Below are 8,293 nucleotides of genomic sequence, written 5' to 3'. Positions count from 1 at the left end.
AATATTCATATTAAATACCATATGTTATGTTGTTAAACTATATATGTTAAATTATATTTTAAATAACTTAATTAATTAATTATATATATATATAATAACATATGGTATTCTATATATAGTTGGTTATTATATATATTAAATTAATTAAATTATTTTTTAATTAATTAATTATAAGGGAGGGAGTTATTTGATAACTCCCCCCTTTTTTTCTCCTTTACGTGTCTAAAAGGGATGGAGAGGTTGAGGATTTTCTTCTCTTCTTCTTGCATTCTCACGTAGAACATAGAATACCAAATAAAAACTCTCTTTGCAATTTTTACTCTCAAGCAAAATCAATTCCTTTCCTCCCTTCCAAATATTAATACCTAAAGCCCACATACTCTCAAAGATTCTCTACCCTTCGAGAATAACGAGGTTTCCAAATGGTGGTGTCTAGTTTTGGGTTGCTGTGATCGTGAGTTCGTGGGAGAAGGAACTGTACGTGAATTGGAAAAGAACGTGAAGAGATTTGGTCTTCAAAGGTGAATATTCTTCATCCCTTATTTCCTCTTCAATTTCTGTATTAATAGCATGCTCAATTAGATTGTAAAAATCCTCATTTCCTCCTTTATATAATTTTATGTTCTGTAAAATTGAAATTGGGACTCCGACGCTTTTGGGATGGGTGTTCTCATACTCTTTCACCTGTAACCCTTGCTTTTTGTTTGATAGGGAAGCATATCCCCTGCAACTTCTGTTTTTTATTTAGTAGGGAAACATATCCCCTTCGTAGCCCCTTACTCAAGAATCATTTTACTCAAAAAAAATGTTTGATTGAGTATGAAGTTTTAATATCTTGAAGAAAACAATTCCTCTCCTAAATGGATATAATATGTTCAAAAATTGAAAATAATCATTCTGCCAATATAAAAAATTCATCACAAAAAAGCAAAGTACCTTAAGATGAAGTTGGCTTAAAGCTTGGGTTGGTCGGCTCGACCTCGACCTCGTAAGGTCAACTTTAGCCTCGGCCTAAGCTGGTCCACTTTGCTTGGTGGATTTTCTTCGATCAAACTTCACATGTTTATCTTCAATTGTCCCTTCATCTATTGAGGTTCTAGCTGATTTTTGGTCTCTAGTGGTTCTCCTCAACCTCGGCCTCGACATCAACCTCAATGTTGGACTATTTCTATATCTTGAGCAACTCAGCTTTCCATTGGTAAGTTGAGCCACGGTCTCGACTTTGAACATTTAGGGTTCTCACAACCTTCTAGATGTTAGGATGAGACTAGTAAAGATATCTGACCCTGATGTGCTCAAGGCCAGCTTCGATCTTGGCTAATTTTCACAGTGTGTATGGTGTACTTGAATGTATATGAATGGTTAAAATATTTTACCTTGATGCACTTAGGGTCGACCTTAGTTAAAAATTTTGAACCTAAACCTTAGCCTCGGCCTCTGCTTTTCACTCTAACTTGGTCTTCTTAGCCTTAACGTTAGTTGCCACGGTGTTTGTTCTTTGCTTTAATTCTGTCTCCTTGGCCTTGACCTTGGTAGCCTCGACCTTTGCTCTTCGCTTCAGCTTGGTCTCCTTGGCCTCGGCCTCGATAGCCTCGACCTTTGCTCTTCACTTCAACTTGGTCCTCGGCCTCGACCTTGGTCTCAGTTATCTTCATCTAATTTTTGTTCTTGTCCCTATTACTCATGCTTTATAAGGTATGCAGATTGTTAATAGAACACTTTCTTCCCCATAGATGGCACCGACTATTGATGCAAAATTTTGGACAAGGGTGAACTCACCTGACCTTCACGTGACACTAGCAGTGAATTTGTTTGAAGGGGAGAAGAACGTGGCCTGCAAAAGATAAAATCTGCACATTGGTGTGGTGCTTGCCATACCCACTTTAATACTTAAGTCAAAGAGTAAAAGAATGTGGAAGCTAGAGGGTTTAAGAGTAGGACTCAAGTTACCTCATATGAAGTCATAATGATGTATTTATAAAGAAAGTTGATCTAGGTTGTTTTCTAGGGTTTTAGATTTTCTTAGGATAATTAAATGACCTACCAGGTCAAGAGGCCGACCCTATTTTAGGTTTGGCTAGGTTGAGCCTGAGCTTGTGTGGGCCATATCTCAGGGCCAAAATACTCTCTCAGGTCGGTGCATGCGTAATACATGGCCCATTAGACATTTGGCAAGGCTCGACCTTGGTCTTGGCTGAGGCCGAGCAAGTTGGCTTGGGCCAGGCCCAAGTCAACCCTCTTTTCCTTGGTCCATTTTGGTCCTAAGTTTCCATAGGCCTAAGTCAACCCTCTTTTCTTTGGCCCATTTTGGTCTTTAGTTTCCACTTTTGGCTCGTATCATGCTTCTTCTTGACCTTGTTATTTCTAAATGTCAATTATACTCTTCGGTCAAAACTCACCCATAACAGTGGTTAAATAATAATAATAATAATAATAATAATAATAGTAGTAGTAGTAATACTTTTTTTGACAAGAAAAGACTACATGAATAAGGTTTTATAATTTTTATAAAGAATGCCAATAACATAATAGACTAACTGTAAGGACTAATTTTAAATTTATTAAAAGTACAAAGATTAAAGTTGGGCATGTATGAAAGTTTAATGACCAAAATGGAAATTTAAAGTATACAAATAAAAATAATCTTTTAAATAAATACTTTTTTATTTTAAAAATATATTATTATATTAAAAAAAAGTGTCACCGTTGAAGGAGAAATTTTGGACCAGTCACAAATTGCCATGTCATTTACCAAATTAATGATGAATTTAAAAATTACCTAATTTAGAACTAATTAAAAATTGACATGCTTCCTAAATTGAAATTGAAGACATAAATTGGCGAATCCCGATGATGCCATTATTTTCGTCCTGACCGTTGGATTGAACCAAATAATTTGAAATTGGGCTAAATTCCAATTGAGCCAAAAAAAAAAAAAAAGGGCTTAATTTGACCCAAATGTCAAATAAAGCAAAAATCCAATCAGTTGGATCTAAGGGCTAGGTCTATGGACCAACCAAACCCAAGCCCACAAAGCTCATCTGATAACTCTATAAATAGAGGAGTTCTCTTCATTTGTGGGGATTAGCGATTCTATACTCTAGAGAGCCGAGAGGGAATTCTCTTGAATCATAAGACTTCTTTACTCCTGAAGACTGAACCACTCCTTAAAGCTCAAGCTCTGAAGATACAAAGATTCTTCGAAGACTTCACACTTCCAGAACATCACGCGCTCCGCTTCCTCAAGTCCGATCGGATCTGAAACTTCAAGTTTGATCGGATGCATGGACTTCTATTTTTCCATGCATTATTTCCACAGATGGCTGGCCTACTATTTTAATACCCATTACCCCATTCAAGTGGATATTCAGGGTCAAAAAATGACCAACTTTTCTGGACAAGGTGGCTCAATTTATTTTGGAGAACATGAAGCATGAGAATTGATCCATAAAGGTACAAACATTCAGTGGCACGTGAATTCTCAGAATTGGAATAGGCATGAGCATCTGATCGATGATCAAGATTTATCATTTCAACAATCTTGCCAACTTTCTAGTATACGATCATGCTACGTATCATCTCGGTGTGCGGATTTTGATTATAGAATCATATAGCCCTTATCTATTTGGTCGACAGCTCGAATTTTATCAAGATATTCCTAATGATATAGGGGGAACTCCACCTACCATCATTTTCTATAGTGTGATATATCACTTTAGAGTCTGCACCAGATGTAGATCATTGTCTCAAGTGTTCTTGTCAGCTTGAACGTTGGAGCCATACAACCACGTTACACCGCAATAGAAAAATTGGTGGTTGACAAAACATGGAAGTTACTTTGAGAATAACATACATCACTTAGTAAGCAACGATATTCCTCCTCCCTTACAACCTAAGTTACCTAAGAATAAAGGGAGTAACCAATGAGATAAGAACATTTTTTTAATCGAAGAAGCAGCTCCCGCCCTTCAGAAAGATGTTTCTGCTCACGAAGGAGAGTCATAATAGTAACGGAGATCATCATTGGAAAAGACACTCAAGGAAGGCGAAGATTCCATTTGATGATTTTTTTGAAGGAGTTCCAAGTGCTTTGATAATTTCTAGTGGTACTATAATATATGGTACATACATCTTCCCTTTATGTTCTCTTTGATTGCCTCTTTAGTAAATAATTCATTTATTCTCTCTCTTTGGTAAATATATAAACGAAAACCTACCTTTTGCAAAGATTTGAATGCCTCTACCAACCCACTTGCAGTTGCATTGTACGTGGATGACTTGTATTGTTTGAACTTGAATTTCTCACATAATTTATCCATCAAGCCATCGAAAAAATGCCTCCCATTATCTATCATGATATGATGGGGAATATCGTACCGGTAGGTGATGTGAGTACGGATAAAGTCCACTACATTTTTGCATAGGGAATCTGTCTCATTTCCTCAACATCTTGAGGTATCTTAGGACAGTGTTTCTTAGACAATAAAATTCCATGTCTGAAAGGTAAGAAATCTTTCTTGTAATTCTGCATCGAACACCTGATAAGCAATTTGTCAATATACGATATTTGAGACAAGGCTAGCATTTTGTTCTTGCGATCCCTGATGATTTGAATCCCTAAAAAAAACTACGCCTCACCCAAATATTTCATTTGGAATTGGGTTGTTAACCATTTCTTTACATTAGTCAGTAAACCTACATCATTCCCAACTAGTAGGATATCATCCACATACAACACTAGGATTGTTAGAGTAAACGTGCAAAATGTTGAAGCTAACAGAATCATTAAGCACTTTAATTACATTGATTTGAGTAACAAGCATGCTAAAAATAAGTTTTTCAAACAATAAGGTTTTCATTTTGGATACCTTTGATGATTTTCACTTACTCCTTGCAATTTTCATGAAATTGACCTTCAATTTCTTCAGTAGACCACCAAGAGTATCTTTTCTGCTAATCTCAGCCTTGGATTGAGTGGTGGAACTTTGAATTGAGAGGGAATTAAATTGGATTGAGGGATTGAGGGTTTTGAGAGAATAGAAATTTCTATAGAATTTCTTTCTCAAATTAGTTACATGCCCTCAAATCTGATCAAATGAGAAGTATTTAATCAACTTGATTATGCAAACACTTAGTTTATCAGCCTAATGATGCTTCAAAAGGCACTAAGTGAATAGGCTAGGTGTTAATTTGTGAATAAGTCCACTACAACAAGAATTTTAGGGGAAAATCCACTCAATCAATAATTTCTAAATTTATTATATTTAATTTAAAACTAAATTAAATATATTTTGAAATTCAATTTCTGAAATTGAATTTAAGAATTGAAATTTGATTTTAGTTTCATTAATTAGACAAATTTAATTAATTAAATAATAATAATTTAATATCAAATATTAAATTAATAAAACATCTAATTCAAACATAAAACCTATTCATGTAATCAATATTTAAATATATTGAATTCTCCAAATTCGTTTAATTTCAATAAATTTAAACGTTAATTATATTGAATATAATTATCCAAACCCTAAATTAAATTTGAACATTTCAAATTTACTCAATATTCTAACCCAATGTTTAATCTTTTACGAGCTAGTAGATGGACCTTATGGACCTATAGATCATGAGCTCCAACGATTTGAGATTAATATGCTAAACTCTTTATACTGAATTAATCAATATTTGTTAACAACCGAGACAAACCACTATAGCTCAGTAGTTGCACTCTCCTCACTGTAGATATATTTTTGTCCACTTGATTTAACCATAATCAGTAAGTTGATCCTTCACAAGTCGTTCGTATTTATAGCTAGGTCAAAAATACCATCTTACCCCTGTAAATACATCTTGCTCCTTAAGTCTCCACTAATCCTCTATTGAACAATTGGTTTATAGTCCAACTCATAAACCATATCTCTCTCTGTCATGAGAGGGTGGGCCTCTTTTTGTTCAAGACCAGGAATCAGTACTTAAGGGAACAATCAATCTACTAACCCTAAAACGGGTAGAAGTGAATTCCTTCTTTCAAGACTATGTCCCCAGCTATCTATCCGATTTTATCCCCAAAATGGAAGATTTATTAAGCAGTGATGTTGAACTACTCTCACCTATGAAGATCAAAGAATAATCTTGAATAAACAGAAGTTCATAGTTAGCTCAAAATTAAGATCGAGTTACCTTAGGCCATCAATTTGAAATAGTCAGTTTTAACAGTAAACGTTTGTTATAAAGAAAAGTGACTATTTTGTGGTCTGGTTTTATGCAAACGTCTTTTGCATAGGATGTCCCCACTTGCATGTCTCCACATGAATGATTTTAGGATCACATCATTTGTATCTATAAACAACGTAAGCCACATCTATAGTGTCCCCAAGATGAGGTACCCAATCTCATCCATATACTTATAGACCTTTTTTGGCTATATACTAAAACTTGATCATTTTTTATGTCTCTATATAAAGTTAAAGTACTCATACTATAGCCATGAGTTATTATATTGGATTTTATAACAGAATACAATTTCAATAACACTTTTATTACAAAAATAGAATATGTTTAACAAATATGAACTGCGAGTTTTAGGACATTCTTAACAAAGATAACTACTGAACTGTTGATGATCTTTTTGAGGACACAAGGTTCATCAACATTCTGATTAAAGCCATAAGACTTGATCGCAGTATTAAATCTTATATTCCAAGATCTAGATGTCTGTTTCAATCCATAGATGGACCGACTAAGCTCGCAAACCTTTGCTCTTGACCTTGTTTAATGAATCCTTCTGATTGCTTCATGTAGATATCCTCATCAAGATTACCATTCAAAAGACAGTATTGATTTCCATTTGCCATATTCCACTTGCCACTTTCTAAAGTTATTGAACAAGTTCCAATTCCATTCTTGAAAATAAACGATCTATTCACTAAGAAATTAGTTGAATAACATTGTTCTAATAAGCAAGCAACTAAACTAAAATTCCTTTTAACATTATGAACTATATAAACATTTTCCAACGATAAAAAAAGATTTCCTAAAAAGTAATCTGATGCTCTTAACAGCAACGACTGAGATGACTTCACCATTCCCGAGCTTTATGGCCATCTAACCCTTGTCTAGCTGCCTCCAGGAAGTAATTTCCTGTGAAGAAAAACAAATATGGTCAGTGGCTCCTAAATTAATTATCCAGGTAGAATTATGATCCTCTACTACATAGGTTTCTAAGATAAGTAAATCAGATTAACCTTCTTTGGCTTTCTTCTTCTCAGACAAGTACTTGGGCAGTTCCTCTTCTAGTGCCCATCCTAGTTGCAATGGAAAAAAGTTCTCTTTGCAGCCTTGACCTTTTTCTCTTTCTTCTGGGAGGCAGTAGAGACAACTTTCTTCTTTTTACCATCCTTTTTCTTTTGGAAGTTCTTCAGGCTAGAAGAAGAAACTCCATTTTTACCCCAGAGGTTTGACCCTTTTGGAAGTTTCTTGAGGCAACGTTTGCCTCTCCTACTCGTCCTTTATTTTTCATTAAAGTCTGGTAAGTTTGCAGTGATGGAATAAACATGCATAAAACGGAAGCTAACATAATCATTAAGTACTCTAATTATACTTAATTTGAGTAAAAGCATGCTTAAAAGCAAGTTTCAAATAAATAGGATTTTAGATGTACAACCTTTGTAGATTTCTACTTGCTCCTTGCTAAAACCATGAAATTGACCTTCAAATCTTTAGTAGACCACCAAGAGAATTTTCTCTACTATTCTCAGACTTGGATTTAAGTGGTGAAACTCTCAATTGAGAGAGACTTGGAGTGGAAAGGAGAGGGGTTTTTAGAGCAACTAAAGAAATTGCAGAATTTTCATAAAATTCTAAATCCATGAACTTCAATCTCAGAAAATGGAAGTTTTTATTCAGTTTCTTCATGCAAGCACTAAGCCTCTAAGCAATTTGACACTTCAAATTGCATTTAGATAGTGGGGCTAGGTGTTAAAAATGTGAAAAGATGCACTCAAATCCCATTTTGGGATAAATCCCTCAAATCCCATTTTGGATAAATCCACTAAATATATCAAAATTTCAAATTTAAATTAATTAATTATATTTAATTTTAAATTAAATTTCCTTTTAATAAATTCAAAATTAATTAATTAAACAAATTTAATTAATTAAATAATAATTTAATATCAAATATTAAATTAATAAAACACCTAATTTACACATGAATCTTATTCATGTAATCAATATTTAAATCATTATTTAAATATTTTGAACTCTCCAATTACGTTTAATTACATCAAATTTA

The sequence above is a fragment of the Benincasa hispida genome, chromosome 6 (genome assembly GCF_027475165.1).
Source record: "Benincasa hispida cultivar pf3 chromosome 6, pf3_genome.v1.1, whole genome shotgun sequence".
NCBI classification, from domain to species: domain Eukaryota; kingdom Viridiplantae; phylum Streptophyta; class Magnoliopsida; order Cucurbitales; family Cucurbitaceae; genus Benincasa; species Benincasa hispida.
Note: the sequence above shows the minus strand (reverse complement) of the source record.